Below are 18,998 nucleotides of genomic sequence, written 5' to 3'. Positions count from 1 at the left end.
GTCACAAGTTCATTGCAATCTAGACGATAAGAACAGTTATTAATATTCTGGTATATTCCTGGAAGCAAATTTAGACCCGCAGTTGAATTTAGGCATGGGTAACAGACCCATGATGGACTGCAGTTGGCAATTTCACAATCCAAATTTGTAGAGAACGCATGAAAGTTACCTGATAATGCAATCAGAGCAGATGAATGCCCACCTCATTTTCAGACACCTTTCTCTGCGCAATTCTTTTTGGAAAATTAGCAGCTTTAGTATGTCTTCTGGTCGAGACATCCATAATGATTCCAAAATCCAGTTTAGCAAAAACAATATATGGTCATAACTACACATATCACCATAATTAGGTTATGAAGAGTAACAGTTGTTATGGAGGCAGCAGTCTGGTTGTGACATTTCTCGAAGGGCTTCAACTAAGACCACTTTCTCGATACTGTACCCCGAATTCCTCTGTCGAGAAGAACTGAAGTGTTAATAGTCAGTAATACTTGAGAAGGTCAAATTTTGGTCCCAGAGGTAGTACGGTTTCCCTCTGCATCATTTCACCATCCCCACTCTCTGGAAGAACAGGCATGTTCTTTTGCTCTTTATCTTTTTCAGTGTCAGTATTAAGCAAGCTGACTCGTGTCTCACAAACAATCAGCCAATGCTTCTAGATAATTTTCACGAGCATCTTTTAGTGGGTGTGGCGAGTCAGCTGCCTCCTCCCTGATAATCACCGGCACCCCGTCCTAAATCGCCGCCCTTCACCAGGCTCCCGATAGGAGTGGGTGTGGGAGAGAGGAGGGGCGCTGGACGAGTCAGGGCTGGCGGCGTGTGATGGGGCACACCTGAAGGAAATGGAGCCTCATCACCGCCGCTGTTTAAAAGCCCAACGCGCCTCTCCTCGAGAGACAGGTCTCTTCCCCCGTGCATGCACACTGGTGTCCTCGTGGGTCCAGGAAGGGTGCGTTGAGGGACTCCCGCGCCACCAGAGACGTGAGCTGCCGGACCCGCGGTCCGGTCGAGAACCGCACCCGTCTACACGGCCTACGGGCCAGGATGCCGGGCCGTCCATCCCCTGCAAGCGCCGCGGCCAGCGAGGAGGATGAAGCCGCTAGAAGAAGCCGCCGCCCCTCGCGCCCCGGACCGAAGAGGGGAGCGCGTGCGGCCGCCGGACTCCGCCCCTTACCTGGACCCTTCCCTCCGTGAACAATGCCAGACCCCCACGAAACCCGCAGCCCGACGAGGACACCAGATTCCCTGTTGTTTTGGACACTGTTCCCCTTTTGGACACTTTATTCCCCCTTGTTTTGGTTTTTTTCAAGAAGCTCCCAAAGTACGGTTCCCTTACGAAAAAGAAGTTTATTCAAGTGTTAAACTAAAAATACTAAAAACAAAAAATAGGAAAGTATACCTACTTTTAGTTTACCTTTTTATGTACTTCTCAGAAATGGGCTTTATGTACTTCTAAGATATATACTTATAATGACAATTAAGTATACTTGACTTAAGGCCAATTTATACTTCTGCGTCGGGTGCGCGTAGTAGGTACGGCGTAGCATACGCATTGACGTGTACCATACGTCGTACCCTTCGCCGTACCCTGACGAGCACCTCCTCAAAAATGTAACTACGCGTCGCGACGACGCGGACTGCAAGATCTGTGATTGGTCGGCTTGGTAGTATCACGTTTCCTATTGCATTTCCGGAATGATCTTCTGCACTCTGGACCGCCCGCCATTTTTAAATTCCGAAATTCAGTGAAGAGCCAACATTGAAATGGACCAAGTGACCGAGCGATTAATTGAAGAAGTGAGGAAATACAGCCATCTGTATGATCCGCTCTCTTTCAGTCGCCGTTGTTCGTAGAAGCCCGCGAGGATCGAGGAACGTAAACACAGTGGAACCCGCTCGCGTCAACTAGCGTTTCGGCGGGGTAACTGCAGAGCAAAACAGACATACGCAGAAGTATAAATGCTCACGAAGGCGTCGCCTACGTGCGTAGCCTACGACGTACACTACGGCGTACACTCGACGCAGAAGTATAAATTGGCCTTTATACTTACAAAAACTCAAAATATACTTGAACTTTACTTAAGTATACTTAATAAAATAAACTTGAACTGAAGTATACTACTTTTTGGTAAGGGTTGGTATGTTTAACTGAGCCACTAGACTGAGGTCTAATAGCAATGTGAAAGTACTGTTACCCCCATCAATTTCATGGCCTGTTTCATGGCTTTCACTGTGAAGTGTGTACCTTGGCTTGAATCGATTCACGAAGGCAGTCCATGTCCGGAAATACTTAAGCAAAGTTTAACTGTTGCATCTGTTGTGCAACTTCTCAGCGGAAAGGCCTCCACCCATCTAGACTCATTAGAACGTATGTGAAATGTTCACTAGGTGCCAATGGGCCTACAAAATCAATTTGCAAATGTGTCCAGGGACTCTGGGGGCAAGGGACATGTCCCAAAAGAATCTTTAGCTTGGAAGGGGAGTTTACTTTGAGACACACAAAAGCATATTTTACAAAAATTCAGCACAAACATTTCTCATCCACCATTTTTTTTTTTTTTTAATCATTGCATGTAGCTTTTCAGGACCTGCATGTGCCAAACAATGATACCAAGATTAACTCAGTGCAAGCAGCTGAGGAACACATAAAATGATCATTAAATTTCCATATTCCATCTGAATTATTTTGTGCCCCTAATTTTGTGCACCTACTCCTGTGGAGAAAGAGACACTCCCAAGTTTTTCTGTCGGTTTTGCAGCCCCTTGGCAGCAGTGTCGGCAGCCTAGTATTACTTTGCCTCCAATGACCATGACCTTGATGACAGCTCCTGCTGCGGGAAGAGTACATGCCTCCATGAGTTCAATGACCTGCTTTTGGTGAGAGATAGAATGACCAGCAGTTGTCAGAAAACCCCTGTGTTTCCACAGGTCTAAAGTCATGCACAACTCTATAAATATATCTGCCATTCATGTACACTTTAATCTGATTCCCCTGCCAAACTGCAAAGCATGCATCAGAGTGACTAGTTCTGAAATTTGAGCCCTTCCACCTGAAAGAGAACCAAGTCAAGAGTCTCACCATGTTCATTCACAACTGCACAGCCTGTAATGCATTTACAATTTTCATTGAAGCTGGAACAGTCAACACTTTCATGGCATTCGGCAGAGGTTCAGTATCTTCAGCATCTCAGTCTCAAATCGGCAAACACAGATGTTGCCCTGCCATGGAGGCAGGAATCGGTGTAGAGCAGTATCCCACTATTTTTGTAGGACGTCCTTCCATGAACATGCTGGCCCAGGTCAGCGAAGTAGGACTTGTTCCCCACCCAGGTTCACAGGTGAAAGGGCCTGTTGGCATCTGCATTTCTAAGAGCAGGACAGGAAGAAAGGGTCTTTTTGATACTTCAAAAAAAAGCATCCTCCATGAGCTCCATTCCGGGTTTTCCTCACTTCTTCCTTCGCTTCTGTGAGGGGCTCAGACAGTTCAGTGTATTCAGACATATACTGGCAGCAGTAATTCAAAAGTCCCATTACTTGCCTTAGACCAGTGATGATGTTGGGCTTAGGAATATTGATGATGGCCTTGATCCTTTCCGAGGTGATGCGTCTGCCATGAACTCCTACAATCTTTCCAAAGTATGCATCCTCCAGTCATGCTAGCTGAGCATTCTGCAAATTGAGCTTGAAACCCCCCATTCACGAGAGCTTTAAAAACAGTCGGTACAGCAGTCAAGTGTCTGTACACACTAAAAACACCAGCAATTATACTCTAACAGGGGTTACTAATTGCGTCAATGCATAGGTAAAATGGATTTGGATTGGCTGAAACAAAACCTCTGCATATGGATGTATAGTTCATATAACCAGTGACTTGAGGTGACAAGCAATCAGGCATCAGACACAACGGTTCTCTCCAGACATGTATATCTGGCCACTGGATCATCACTGGGTGATGGCAAATTAATGTTTCTTCCTGGGTGCGGTTTCCACATCTCCCTGCAGACGAGCCCTGCACAGACAGATCCCAACACGTACTCAGAAACACTTCTCTTGAATCGAGCTGGTTCACAAATCAAAATTTAGTACTTGGTTGGTGACGCAAGATGCACAGATACACAAGTAGCATGTTTGACTCAAAAAGAAACAAATTGTCTGTTTCAACCAACTGTCGAAGTTTGTTGAGGATTATGGAGGACTCTGAAGAGTGATTTGCTGATATTAGTTATTACCAAGGACTTGAAAGAGACTGATGTTTAATGCAGGTTTCTTTAATAATAAACATACAGGGAATATGCTTAGTAATAGATTTATTAAACTGGCCTACAATTTTACCATATAAATAGAAGTTTATTATTTTTATACTTTAGATACGAATATATCCATGTTTATGCATCAGTGTCTGTAATGCACGCTGTAAGTGTGAAAACTTTAGGAAACTTATCCAAGATGTAGGCTACTAAATTGGTCTATCGTATCTAACACGAAGGATCAGCGAATGAAAAAACACCAACAACATCAACAAAAAAGAAAAAAAAAAATAATAATTACACCACAGCACGAATTTATGAATTATTTTTTTTTTTGAACCAGTTAATTGAACCAAACTTTCCAAAAGAACCAGTTTGCCAAAATAAATCAGACTTTGCATCACTTTTCAGCTGGAAGGCAAAATGTAATTTTCTTAATTCTCAAAGAGGTGAGGGAGAGGGGGTAGGGGAAAAAAAAAAACTAAGTAAGGCATTTTATCCTACCTAGGTTGGCCCTTGGTACAACAACTTAATGAAAGCAAGACAGAAGAGATTGAATGTTAGTAAAGAGGATAAGGCTACTCACATTCCCACTAAGCTTCTGGCCTCAAGAGTTTGTCCAAAGTCTGGGCTGTGGGAGATCCAGCAATCTGTGTCTGCTCACCTCCCCTGCTGGGTTCTTGTTCAGGTTTCTTTGTTCTCTTTTATGTGGTGGTTGTTGATTGTGTCTAACAGCCTGCACCTGTGGCCTCCTCCTCTGATGCTCTCCATGGTGCTCCATGGTCTTGCTTGCTTTGTTTTGGGACAAGAAAGCAGAAGTATTTGATAATTTCCAAGCCTACAATTACAACACAGGAAAGGAAGATGAAAAGGTTTAGTTATAAAGTGTTTTGCAAACATTGGGCCCTATTTTAACGATCTAAACGCAAAGTGTAAAGCGTGTTGTGTACCCGGCTATACTTACACGCTCTTTAAATAACAAAGAAAAAACATTGTGCCAGACTTTAGACCAGGATTGAGTTGGTCTATGGCGCAGTCTATTTTCAGCTCCTTAAAATAGCAATGCGCCTGAACACACCTCTTTTTTAGACCAGCATGCCCATGGGCGCACAAATGGTTGTAAATGCATTTGCTAATTAAACGACGTGGCGCTGGACTGGAAAATGCAAATACCTCACTAAAAAAACCAAAAAAAACACTTCCGCTCCCTCCTTCCGTCGTATGAAAGATACCACCCACTAACCTCTAGACAATGCAATTAAAGATGTTTACTTTTCAGTTGTAAAGTTTGTATCTGTCACGACACACAAATAGGTAGATCCAATTGCAGTGTTTTATTGGGATAATCCAAAACTCATAATCAGCCAGGCAAAGGTCAAAATCCAGGTAAGCAGTCCAAAACAAGAAACATAAACTAGGGCAAGGAAACACGAAATAGCAGGGTGACATTCAACAAGGACTCCGTAACAAAGACAGAAACAAACCCAGGTATTTATAGACAGGTGTAAACAATGTAAGTGGGAAGCAGCTGAATACAATGAACAGTGATGAGTACCAACAAGACTTGGTGGGAAATGTAGTTCTGAAGTGGGGTGACGATAAGGGGAAGTGAGACCTTCTAGTGGCCACCCAGGGATACCACGAGACCAGACACTGTGGACATTACCCCCCCCATCTAAGGAGCAGCTTCCAAGCTGCTCCTCAAACACAAAACAAACCAAAAAGACTAGGAGGGAGGTGGACTGGTGGAGGTATAGAAACAGGGGAAGGGATGGAGGGGCCAGGCCCGTGTAGGGGGAACAGGGGCGAGGCAAAGCAATGGCTCCACTGGCAGCCAAGGTGGATCAGTCAGTTCAGGGGGCCAAGGTGGATCAGTCAGTTTAGGGGGCCAGGGTGGACCCGAAAGTTCAGGTTGTGCAGACGGCCAGGGAAACACCCGCCATTTGAGCGGCCAGGACGGAACCTGCCATTCTGGGGCCCCTGTGGAGACGTGACACGGTGTTGCTCTGGACGGCCTGTGGAGATGTGAAGATGCTCTGGACGGCCTGTGGAGACGTGAAAGTGCTCTGGACGGCCTGTGGAGACGTGAAAGTGCTCTGGACGGCCTGCAGGCCTGTGGAGACGTGAAAAGTGCTCTGACGGCCTGTGGAGAAGTGGAAAAGTGCTCTGGACGGCTTGTGGAGCGTGAAAGTGCTCTGGACGGCCTGTGGAGACGTGAAAGTGCTCTGGACGGCCTGTGGAGATGTGAAGGTGCTCTGGACGGCCTGTGGAGACGTGAGGCGCCTCGGCTTCGGGCACCGCCTCTGGAACGGCCTCGGTCACGGCCTCGGGAACGGCATCGGGAATGGCCTCGGGCACGGCCTCGGCATCAGGCACCGCCTCGCCCTCCGGAACAGCATCGGGCACCGGCTCGGCATCGGGCACCACCTCGGCCTCCGGAACAGCATCGGGCACCACCTCGGCCTCGGGCACGGCCTCGGCATCAGGCACCGCCTCGGCCTCCGGAACAGCATCGGGCACCGCCTCGGCCTCCGGAACAGCATCGGGCACCGCCTCGGCCTCGGGCACGGCCTCGGCATCAGGCACCACCTCGGCCTCCGGAACAGCATCGGGCACCGCCTCGGCCTCCGGAACAGCATCGGGCACCACCTTCGGCATCGGGCACCACCTTCGGCATCGGGCATCGCCTCGACCTCCGGAACGGCATCGGGCACCACCTTCGGCATCGGGCACCACCTTCGGCATCGGGCATCGCCTCGACCTCCGGAACGGCATCGGGCACCGCCTCGGCATCGGGCACCGCCTCGACCTCCGGAACCGCATCGGGCCCCGCCTCGACCTCCGGAACCGCATCGGGAACCGCCTCGACCTCCGGAACAGCATCGGGCACTGCCTTCGGCATCGGGCACCACCTTCGGCATCGGGCACCGCCTCGACCTCCGGAACGGCCTCGGGCACCGCCTCAGCATCGGGCACCGCCTCGACCTCCGGAACCGCATCGGGAACCGCCTCGGCATCGGGAACCGCCTCGGCATCGGGAACGGCAGCGGGCTGCTCAGGAACCTCCTCAGGGCCGGCAGCGGGCTGCTCGGGAACGGCCTCCGGGCCTTGAGGAACGGTCGATGCCGGTCTCCTCCTCCGCCCTCTATGACGGCGAGTCGGTGGTACCTTGTCCAGAGACTCAGGCGTTGAGTCGGCCCTCTTGTCTGGTGACACCGGTGTGGATTCGGCCATCTCGTGCTGTAGCTCTGGGCTGGCGGCCCACTCGTGCAGTGGCCCTGGGATGGCGTCCATCTTGTGCAATGGCTCTGGGCTGGCGGCCCTCTTGTGCTGTTGTGCTGGGCTGGCGGCGGCCTGGCGGGCGGACCTCCTGTGCTGTGGCGCTGGAGATCAGGTGTGGTTGACGTATCCCACTGAGCACGATGGCGCAGGTATTTGGTAAACCCCCAAAAGTCCAGGATCTCCAGCCCCTTCATCTCCCTTTGAGGCAAAGGGTCATCCAGACAAAGTTGTTTAAAGAAGTCCTTTCAGTGCTGCATCATTATAACCCAACCCGACCGCCATGGTCCAAAACAATTGCGCCAGGCCACCCACCTCACTCCCCCTTTGACGAAGGGTGGTTATGTTCAGGAGTCTCCTCCTCCATTCCTCCATGGTGGCTGGGGAACAGATTCGAAATCCCCCACTGCTGGATCTAGGCATGACGGAGTCCTTCTGTCACGACACGCACACAAATAGGTAGATCCAATTGCAGTGTTTTATTAGGATAATCCAAAACTCATAATCAGCCAGGCCAAAGGTCAAAATCCAGGTAAGCAGTCCAAAACAAGAAACATAAACTCGGGCAAGGAAACACGAAATAGCAGGGTGACGTTCAACAAGGACTCCGTAACAAAGACAGAAAACAAACCAGGTATTTATAGACAGGTGTAAACAATGTAAGTGGGAACAGCTGAATACAATGAACAGTGATGAGTACCAACAAGACTTGTGGGAAATGTAGTTCTGAAGTGGGGTGACGATAAGGGGAAGTGAGACCTCTAGTGGACTTCCAGGGATACACAGACCAGACACTGTGACAGTATCACCCTAACCTTTCAACTGATAATTTTAGCTTTATCTTTCTGCCTTCTTATGTTTCCATTACTTGTTGATGTATCACTGCAATATTATATATACAGTATGTCTGAAATCTTTTTGATTTTACATCTTTTATTGGATAAATTCAATTTATTACATGTTTTATTGTATTTTATTGGCCACAGCCACATCGCTCCGCAGTTCAAGACTGGTTGCCCACTGAAGCTAAGCAGGGCTGAGTCTGGTCAGTACCTGGATAGGAGACCTCCTGGGAAAACTAGGTTGCTGTTGGAAGAGGTGTTAGTGAGGCCAGCAGGGGTGCTCACCCTGTAGTCTGTGTGGGTCCTAATGCCCCAGTATAGTGACGGGGACACTATACTGTCAAAAAGCACCGTCTTTTGGATGACTGTAAAGCACTTTGGGTCTACAACAACACACAATAAAGTGCTATATAAATGCATCATTCATTCATTCATCATTCATTCTGGTTTTACTTGTGGTTATTACTCCATTACATTAAGAAATTATGTTTAATGAATTTTTTTTTTTCTTCAGGTCATTATCGGACAGAACCACTCCTTTGTAAGTGATGTTTCACAGTTAATTCAGACTATAAAAGGGCCGTGAACATCTCATAAACGCCATCATCTTCTGATGAGCAACAGACTGTAAGTGGATCCACAGTCTGATTCCAGGTAAGTTCATGTTGTATGAATTATTGTTTTCAGTCACTATTTATATTTATCAATAATTTAACAAAAAAATACATCTGTATTTTATTTGTTGACACTTGTTTGAGGAGCAGAAATATTGTCTAACATAATGCCAGGGTTTTTCTTTTTGCTTTTTTTTCTTACTGAAGAATTTCCATTTTTGGGTTGGGTCCTTCACGTACAGTAGATGATTGAACCTTACAACTTATAACTTTATCTTTTCTTTATCTTTCGGTCTTCTTATCTTTCCATTACTTGTTGATGTATCACTGCAATATTATATATACAGTGTGTCTGTGTGTCTGAAATCTTTTTGATTTAGCATCTTTTATTATATTCTGGTTTTACTTGTGGTTTTAACTCCATTACAAAGAAATTATTATTAATTAATCTTTTTTCCCCCTTCAAGTCATTATCTGACAAAACTACTTCTTTATAAGTGATGTTTCCACAGTTAATTCAGACTATAAAATGACTGTGAACAGCTCATGAACACCATCATCTACTGATGAGCATCATCTCCAGTCCTGTAAGTGGTTCCACAGTCCGATTCCAGGTAAGTTCATGTTATCTCATGTGTGAATTATTGTTTTCTGTCACTGTGGATATTTATCAATTATTTAACTAGTACATCTGTATGATATTTGTTGACACTTGTTCGAGGAGCAAAAATATTGTCTAACATGATGCCAGGTTTTTTATTTATTTATTTATTTGTTTTATTCTTCTTCTTACTGAAGAATCTCAATTTTAAGGGCTGTGTCCCTCACTTAGATGGTTGAACGGTTCATAAACACCATCGCTTACTGGTTTTCAGTCCTGTATGTGAATACACATATTTTATGCTCACTGTTATTGTGAACTCTAATTGTTTATAGTCCTTTATGGTTAAATGTAAATTTATGAGAAACTACGGTGTGTTGCAATTTTTAGGTTTATCAAGCAGTAAAGTTTTCTTTAAGTTAAAAGCTTGTTCCTTTATTTCTGTTAGCTGTGCAATCGGTTAGTTTTTAAAAGTTCTCTCAATAGAAGTCAATGTGAGATTTTCAAAGGTCACACTTTATTTCAATAGTCCACCTTAGACATTCTATTAACTATAAGTAACTTTGCAGGTAGAATGTCAAGTATAAAATAAAGTGTTATCTTTTCAAATGGCTTAAAAATCTTAAAAAGTAAAGTCAAACAGAGCTACAACTGTTAAACTATTAAAGAAATCAACCTACAAATTTCTTATTCAAATATGTAGGAAAAAATGCACTCATTCCTTTAATGAATCTAAAGTAGGTTTCTGATGTGTTACTTGAATAGCAGGAATTAAAACAAGTGCAAGATATTTTTATATGTACTATGTTTCTTTACATAATAAAACTAATGACTGATCTTTTGCTATTTCAGTTCTGCCTGTCAAGATTTTGTGAGACATGACACAACGCAACAACAGCATCAGTCACCTGCCTATTCCTGGACTTAGGTCATTTTACAAAAATTTTTTTACTTTTTATTCTAAACAGTCTGTGGCAGAATCATTATATATCTGGGCTATTTCAGTCATTGAGATTCCAATCATGCTCTTAACTCTATTTGCTTTGTGTGTTCTTATCAAATCCAATCGTATTGCTTCAGTTTATGTGATTAATTTAATTTTCTCAGATCTCTTACAGATCATTTGTATATTATTATTCACAACCAAATTCGACTCAGATGAATTGATAGGTGTATATTATTATCTGTTGATTGCAGGTCTGTATTTTATGGCATGTGTTGCTTTTGAAAGATATCTTTTGGTTTCTCATCCTCACTGGTACAAATCTCACCATTCACTAAAACGCTCCTGTTTTGTTTCTTTGATGGTCTGGTTTGTGCCTCTGATCTTTGCAGACATAAAACCACCTTATCTGTATTTCACAGACCTGCCCCAAACTGTAGCATGTTTTATCCCCTACCCAATAATCATACTCTGTTTTGTTGGTACATACCGGGGTCTTTCACACTCAATATCACTTACGTCTCTTAATCGCAAATTAATATTGGGCAGTTTGTTTCTTGTGTTGTTGACTTACACATGTCTCATTCTCCCCTTTGTAATCATGGACTTTTTTAATTATTTTACCTCTATAGAACGAATGAACATGGTATATGAAAAGGCTGACCGCTTTCTGGAATGTCTCTTGTATCTGAATCCACTTGCTGACTGTTTATTGTACTTGTTCATGAGGGCTGATGTTGTTGATATAATGAAGTCTGTTCCCTGCTGTTGTAAAACTGACAGACGTCAGAATTCAACACGACTCTCGACTAGTTCAAACAGTTAACATGCAACATGATGTGCACTGTACTAACTTGTAATAAGCACTTTGATGTAGTTGAAATGAAATGTTTGTTATTACATTCTTTTCTATTAAACTGTCTGTTCAGATTTTTTTCCTATACAGGTATGTGGGTGTACATGTATAAAAACAACATGCTGATAAAATGTAAACAAAGTATTAACAATAGGTAAATGATTAAAGAAGCTCTATTTTACTGAAAATGTTCACTAACTTTATAAAATATTTTTTTGTCTTTACTTAGTGTGGTAAATTATACAAAAAAAAAAAGACAAATTGAATGAATGAATAAGTTTGAATATTATTCCTGTGTACAGTATGTGATAATCTCTTCTACTGTTCTGTGCAGTTTTGTCTGAACTACTGTATTATCTGTCTCTGTCAGGTTTCTTTGACAGGCAACACTATGCAAAAAAGTGTCATTGTGTTGGTCGCTTTATTTCTCTTTCTGTTGTGTCATGCTAAGTAGCTCTGCCAACAGAAAAATTGTCTTAAATTCTACTCCACATAGCTGTTTAATAAACACTCAATATGCATTACTTGCATTTTAGAGTGGCCTTTTATTGTGGCCAGCCTAAGGCACACCTGTGCAATAATCATGCTGTCTAATCAGCATCTTGATATGCCACACCTGTGAGGTGGATGGATTATCTTGGCAAAGGAGAAGTGCTCACTAACACAGATTTAGACAGATTTATGAAGAAATAGAGAGAAATAGGCCTTTTGTGTACATAGAAACTTAGTCATAGAAACGTGTACATAGAAACTTAGTCATAGAAACGAGTCTTAGATCTTTGAGTTCAGATCATGAAAAATGGGGGCAAAAACAAAAGTGTTGCGTTTATAATTTTGTTCAGTGTAATTTTGTTCGCTGTAATGCATTTTAATTTTGTGGAAGTAGTGCTGCGGTCCAACTAAAGAAATTCTTATTTGATTGTGCTAAAGTGGAACTATTGCAAGTATACTTCAGGTAAACTAATTTTATACAGAGCTCAGACATATTATATACCTGTAGCGGCTCATGAATGCCTTATTAATGCCTTATTCTGCATGACCATATTTTATATCCCTGAATCCTACCCATACCTAAACTTAAGCAGCAAATTAGGAGTTTATTTAGGCAAAAGTCGTAGTTAACAGTGAGAACTGGACCCCAAACTAAAGTGTGATCAAAAGCATATACTTTATTTTGGGACATACTACCACTAATTTCTTCATACAACAGACATAGTTGACACCTGCTGTGAATCATCCAAGAAAGCAACACATGACTTTGGACATGGACTAGAACTGCCTTTCTGTCAGAGTGAAAGTGATCTCAAATGCATTTCCTGGAAGGCCACAGCTCTGCAGAGTTTAGCGCCAACCAGCTCCAACTCACCTGCTTGAAAGTTTCGAGTAATCATGAAGGCCTTGATAAGCTTGTTCAGGTGTATTTATTTAGAGTTGGAACTAAACTCTGCAGGAATGTGGCCCTCCAGGAACTAAGTGTGGGAACACTGATGAAAGATGTTCCCAGGCCAAGTCCCGGTAAGATACCAGTATTCAGAAAGACAATGGCTAAGAAGCAGTCTCAACAATTCTCCCGAATGGGAGTCAATATCAGCCCTATGAAGAGAACAGGAAAATTATGAAATTTGGTACACTTAAAGTGGTGCTCATGGACAATAATCTGACACATTTTTGGGTCTCTAGGACCAATTCTCTTTTCTGTAGGATAACAAACTTGTAAAAGGCTTAAGTTGCTCACTTTCATTTGAAATGACCCTTCAAGTGGCATCCATTTCCCATAGTGCCCTTCAAGGGCACAAAAATAGCATTTGTAATTCACAATTTGAAAATACAAAAAGAAACAAACCTGTTTGTGGATGCAGTGATGTCCAGTCTGCCTTCAACTGAGTAAAATTCAAACAAAACAGTGCAGAGATGGGAGGTTATATGTGGCATGCATAATTAACTAATGTTCATAAGAACCCATTAGAAAAGTGCAACCTTAATTGAATCTAAGCTTTCAAGATAAGACTTTTGTCAAGGAACACAATGTTAATAAGAGGAAATGGTTTCTAATGACAGAGACCAAGCCTCCTTTTGTCAGGGAGAGTGCAGTTATGATACTCAAGGGATGTTGAGGAAAAATACTAATGGAGAGAATATTAGAGCCTCTCAGGAAGTCATTAAACCTCGAGTTAAATCCTTAAAAGTTTTATAACAAATGACAACTGTTCACAATGATGCAAACCATTTAATACCTGTGGGAATAATTTTTCTTCCCTTTTTGTATACAAAGAAAGAAAGAAAACAAATATTTTTTGTCATTAAACGACTGCAAACTGGCTTTAAATGTTGGCTGACATTCAACAAGCAGCCTACAAATCAGAAAAACTCCATCACCACCAACATCTACTTCAGTCTTCAGTCCTTGTGGAGCCACATTCTGTTTAATCTCATATGAGTTGTCTCAGTCATATTGTCATTGTGTTACTGTGGATTTTTAATCTGTAAAACTTCTTAATTAGTGTGTTTTATTATAAGGAGTGAGAATATTTTTAAGGACAGTAAAATGCAATTGGTTTGGGTGTTATCTTTTAGGTCCAGAGCCACTCTTACAGGTTTTTTTTTTTTTTTTTTTTTTTGATTGCTAACACACTACTACTGATTGATTTAGCACAATTTTCCAAACCATTCATACAGTTCTTGAAACAAAGCCAAATTTCTCAAAACTTATAACACATTTCACCTGTTTTCACACACATTCCAATTTGCTCAGTGTTTTCTGCAAAACTCTAGACAAGAATGGCATCATTCAACCATGTTTTCATTTAAAAAACACAAACACACCATATAACTCCCTCAAGAATCGCAAAATGAACACGTGTGAAAATTAAGTAGCAAAACTGATGGCACACAGGTCAGAATCTCAGGATGATATGAACAAGAGCACAGGTGATTATGTATTTTGGAAAACGAATTCAGGTAGTGGGAGACAAAGAGGTCATTTGTTGCTAATGAAATATAAAGCACTATAAATGAACATGTTCTTGTACATGGAATAAGCATAAGGAAAGCTGGCCAGCAGGCTCATCTGCAGGGTTTTTACTAGGGGTGCTCCGATTGATCGGTCGGCGATCATAATCGGCCAATAATTGCTTTGGGAAGTTTGATCGGTGGTCTCTATAAAGGTTGATCTAGAAAAGCTGATCAGATGACAAAACTTGCGAGACAAATTTTTTACGCACTGCTAAAATGGCTTCACTGGTCTAGCAATTCTACACAGTGTGTGAAAAAGACAATAAGTTTGCAATTTGCAACCTATGTAACAAGCAAATTCCACGAGGTGGGAAGCACCCAAAGTATTTAAACACCACGAACCTCATCAGACATTTGAAGGTTAGTCATGTAGAGGAATATGAGCAGTTTTCAAAGTTGGCTAGCGCTAAGAGAGAGTGGGACAGTTCAGCAACTCCAGCGCCAATTACTCAGCTGTCGGTAACAGAGACGTTTCAAAGACAGCGACCCTACTGCAAGGACAGTAAGAAACATAAAAAAATATCAGCCAAAATAATGGAATTCATATGCCTTGATTGTCAGCCGGTGTCTATTGTGGAAGATGAGGGGTTCTGGCGACTCATGTCCTACTTGGATTCACGTTATACCATACCAGGGCGAAAATATTTCACGGATGTATGCCTGCCGCAGTTATACCAGACAGTGTTTACACATGCTGGTAGCCTTATGAAGGACAACATAACATCAATTAGTTTCACGAGTGACATTTGGAGTGCGAGTGTATGTCCCATGTCCATGTTGAGCCTCACTGTGCAGTTTATTAATCAAAACTTCGAACTACAAAAAGTTGTTCTTCATTCACAAGAGTTTTCCGGGTCACACACCGCGGAGCCTCTTGCTGCTGCATTCAACGACATGTTTCATGAATGGGGAATCCCGAAGGAAAAAGTGCACATTATTCTAAGGGATAATGCAAAGAACATGGAAAAGGCCATGAGGGACGCCAATCTGCCCAGCCTGCCGTGTATGGCGCATTCACTCCAGCTTGCTGTGGTCAATGGAGTTATGTCACAATACAGCATCGCTGATATAATTGCCTCAGGAAGACGCATCATCGGTCATTTCAAACACTCCCCACTTGCCTACTCCCCACTGCAAAGTATTCAGAAACAGCTGGGTCAGCCTATCAAGAGACTACAGCAAGATATACCTACCAAGTGGAACAGTACTCTATACATGTTGCAGAGTCTGCTGGAACAGAAATGGAGGCGACTATGATTTACCCACCATGTTCACCGGCAGCCATTGGAAATTAGTGGAAAATATGATTTCACTACTTGCCCCATTTGAAGAGCTCACCCAACAGATCAGCTCATCAACTGCATGGGCTGCAGATGTCATACCATCGATCAGAGCTTGAACTCATCTTCTAGGGAAGACAGCAGACACTGACCATGGAGTAAAAACTTCAAAAGCCACGTTGTTGGAAGTGGTCCAGAAAAGATTCTGTGACATTGAATCTAAGTGCCTGTATAGCATCGCTACCATCCTTGATCCGAGGTGAGAAAACTTCATTTGTACATTCTTCCCAATCGTGAGTATATGTTGTGCTGTGTCGCTGTATGAGCAAATTAAACAGCAGGCAAATGAGTATTGAAAACATTTAAATTCAAATTCATATTGCAAGAATCTTGCAAGTATTCATCTTTGCTCTAAATGATTGATAAAAGGAGATAATACTGAAAGGAAAACAGTGTTATTGTGTTATACCTTAGGCTAGAATTTCCTTATTTAAATTAGTTAAATAAATTAAATAAATTAATTTTGCTGTAAAAATAAGCATATGTTTTGGGAGTATGCTAGGCAACAAGAGCAAAACATTACCTTCAAAATGTATTACAGTTTTTTTCAACTGCTTACACACATTTTCCAAAGGTTTCCTCTTTTTTTCAAAACTTAACACACAAATGCAAGAATTGCACACACAAGATGCAAAATGCCTCACATCTCTTTCAAAATGAAACACCACAGTCAAAATATCACAAACATATTTCAAAAGCAAACATTTGTCTTACATTGTAAACACCTTTACCATAATGTTATATTTTTGATTATGTCATATACACACTGTTATTCAAAACCTAAAGCTCTTCTTTTAAAAGCTCACATGTACATGATTGAATGTAATTGGGAGAGAGCTGTTGAATATATAAAGTAAAAACAAAAGCAAAATTGAAACCAAACTTTTTATTTATGTTTTTATTTTTTGCTCTTTGTGGTTGTAAATGTAGTATTAGTGTACACAGTTTGAAAAGAAAAAAAATACATCAAAAATATGTAGTGTTGTAGCATGTAGTGTAAAACCAAACATAATGTGTGTGCTTGCCACAATACTTCATCCACGTCACATGCTATATTCTCTCTTGCCAGACACTGTGGAAAGAACCTTCTCTGACCAATGCAATGCACTGTAGTAAATGAATGCAAGGGTACTACAGTAAAATATATTTACAGTTTTTTTCAACTGCTTACACACAAAATTATTACTTGTCACACAATTTCTAAAACCTGACACTCAAACACCAGAACCACACACTAAATCTGCAAAACCATACACTAATTTTTGGCCTTTTACTCAGTTTTCAATTTCACTAAACACTTTTTGCAAAACACAACACACAATGTTCTATGCAACACACAAAAATCTGACAGGAAGTTTCTTGATTTCCTTTTATAAACACAACCAATCAAAATGCCACACTAATTCATCAGTGCCTCACACTAACTCCTCACATGTGCAAACACTTGTTGCTTTACTTAACAACAACCAATCATAACTTTAGTAGTGGCCTATAAATAGGCCAAAGGTCAAGTAATAGCTTTTGGACAATGGATGCAAACAATCCAGACAGAGTAAGAGGAGTTGGAGGGAGAGCCAGAGGACGAGTTCGACTAAGAGGAGTTGGAAGGGGAGCAAGGGGAGGAAGAGGACGAGTCAGAAATGGAGGAGGACAAGTAACAAGAAGAGTGGTCTCAAATGAGATTAGGGCTACAGTAGTCGATCATGTGATAAACCATGGTTTATTTGAGTAGATTTACTGTGGCGGGTATAATTCGAACCTTTAGAAATGAGAACAGGTATGTAACAATCTAATGTAATGTACACGTTCTAATGTACACATAATAGCTTTTTTTACCATAACAAACAGTAGGCCTATACTATAATAAATATATTTTACTGTAGTACCCTTGCATTCATTTACTACAGTGCATTGCATTGGTCAGAGAAGGTTTTTTCCACGGTGTCTGGCAAGAGAGAATATAGCATGTGACGTGGATGAAGTATTGTGGCTGGACCCAGCCCGGAGGAGCGATGGAGCCTAGATACACCCAACCATCTCCACATGCAAGCACACACATTATGTTTGGTTTTACACTACATGCTACAACACTACATATTTTTGATGTATTTTTTTTCTTTTCAAACTGTGTACACTAATACTACATTTACAACCACAAAGAGCAAAAAAATAAAAACATAAATAAAAAGTTTGGTTTAAATTTTGCTTTTGTTTTTACTTTATATATTCAACAGCTCTCTCCAAATTACATTCAATCATGTACATGTGATCTTTTAAAAGAAGAGCTTTAGGTTTTGAATAACAGTGTGTATATGACATAATCAAAAATATAATATTATGGTAAAGGTGTTTACAACGTAAGACAAATGTTTGCTTTTGAAATATATGTTTGTGATATTTTGACTGTGGTGTTTCATTTTGAAAGAGATGTCAGGCATTTTGCATCTTGTGTGTGCAATTCTTGAATTTGTGTGTTAAGTTTTGAAAAAAAGAGGAAACCTTTGGAAAATGTGTGTAAGCAGTTGAAAAAAACTGTGTTATAGTATAGGCCTACTGTTTTTTATGGTAAAAAAAAACTATTATGTGTACATTAGAACATGTGTACATTACATTAGATTGTCACATACCTGTTCTCATTTCTAAAGGTTCGAATTATACCCGCCACAGTAAATCTACTCAAATTAGGCTGGACTCTCAGTCCAGCCTCTCTCATTGTTAAACCATGGTTTATCACATGATCGACTACTGTAGCCCTAATCTCATTTGAGACCACTCTTCTTGTTACTTGTCCTCCTCAAATTCTGACTCGTCCTCTTCCTCCCCTTGCTACCCTTCCAACTCCTCTTAGTCGAACTCATCCTCTGGCTCTCCCTCCAACTCCTCTTACTCTGTCTGCATTGTTTGCATCCATTGTCCAAAAGCTATTACATGACCTTTGGCCTATTTATAGGCCACTACTAAAGTTATGATTGGTTGTTGTTAAGTAAAGCAACAAGTGTGTTGTACATGTAAGGAGTAACTGTGAGGCACTGATGAATTAGTGTGGCATTTTGATTGGTTGTCTTTATAAAAGGAAATCAAGAAACTTCCTGTCAGATTTTTGTGTGTTGCATAGAAAAAATTGTGTGTTGTGTTTTGCAAAAAGTGTTTAATGAAATTGAAAACTGAGTAAAAGGCCAAAAATTAGTGTATGGTTTTGCTGATTTAGTGTATGGTTCTGGTGTTTGAGTGTCAGGTTTTAGAAATTGTGTGACAAGTAATAAT

At 41.6% G+C, this 18,998-nt stretch overlaps 1 long non-coding RNA gene across 4 annotated transcripts; it reads right to left on the bottom strand.

Moving 5' to 3' along the window:
• Nucleotides 1-2,142: 2,142 nt before the first annotated feature.
• On the bottom strand, nt 2,143-5,019 carry LOC122138858. Of its 4 annotated transcripts, XR_006155842.1 has the most exons (4): nt 4,834-5,015; nt 3,835-4,009; nt 3,080-3,746; nt 2,147-2,831 (listed from the first exon to the last, which is right to left on the bottom strand). It is a non-coding gene; the product is annotated as an uncharacterized LOC122138858 (long non-coding RNA). The 4 variants fall into 4 exon arrangements; XR_006155843.1 differs by having other exon boundaries at nt 2,143-2,871; nt 3,080-4,009; nt 4,834-5,019; XR_006155844.1 differs by having other exon boundaries at nt 2,143-2,868; nt 3,080-4,009; nt 4,834-5,019.
• Nucleotides 5,020-18,998: the final 13,979 nt, after the last annotated feature.

Source organism: Cyprinus carpio, chromosome B11, assembly GCF_018340385.1.
Source record: "Cyprinus carpio isolate SPL01 chromosome B11, ASM1834038v1, whole genome shotgun sequence".
Lineage (NCBI taxonomy): Eukaryota > Metazoa > Chordata > Actinopteri > Cypriniformes > Cyprinidae > Cyprinus > Cyprinus carpio.
This window is presented reverse-complemented; position numbering and strand designations above follow the sequence as displayed.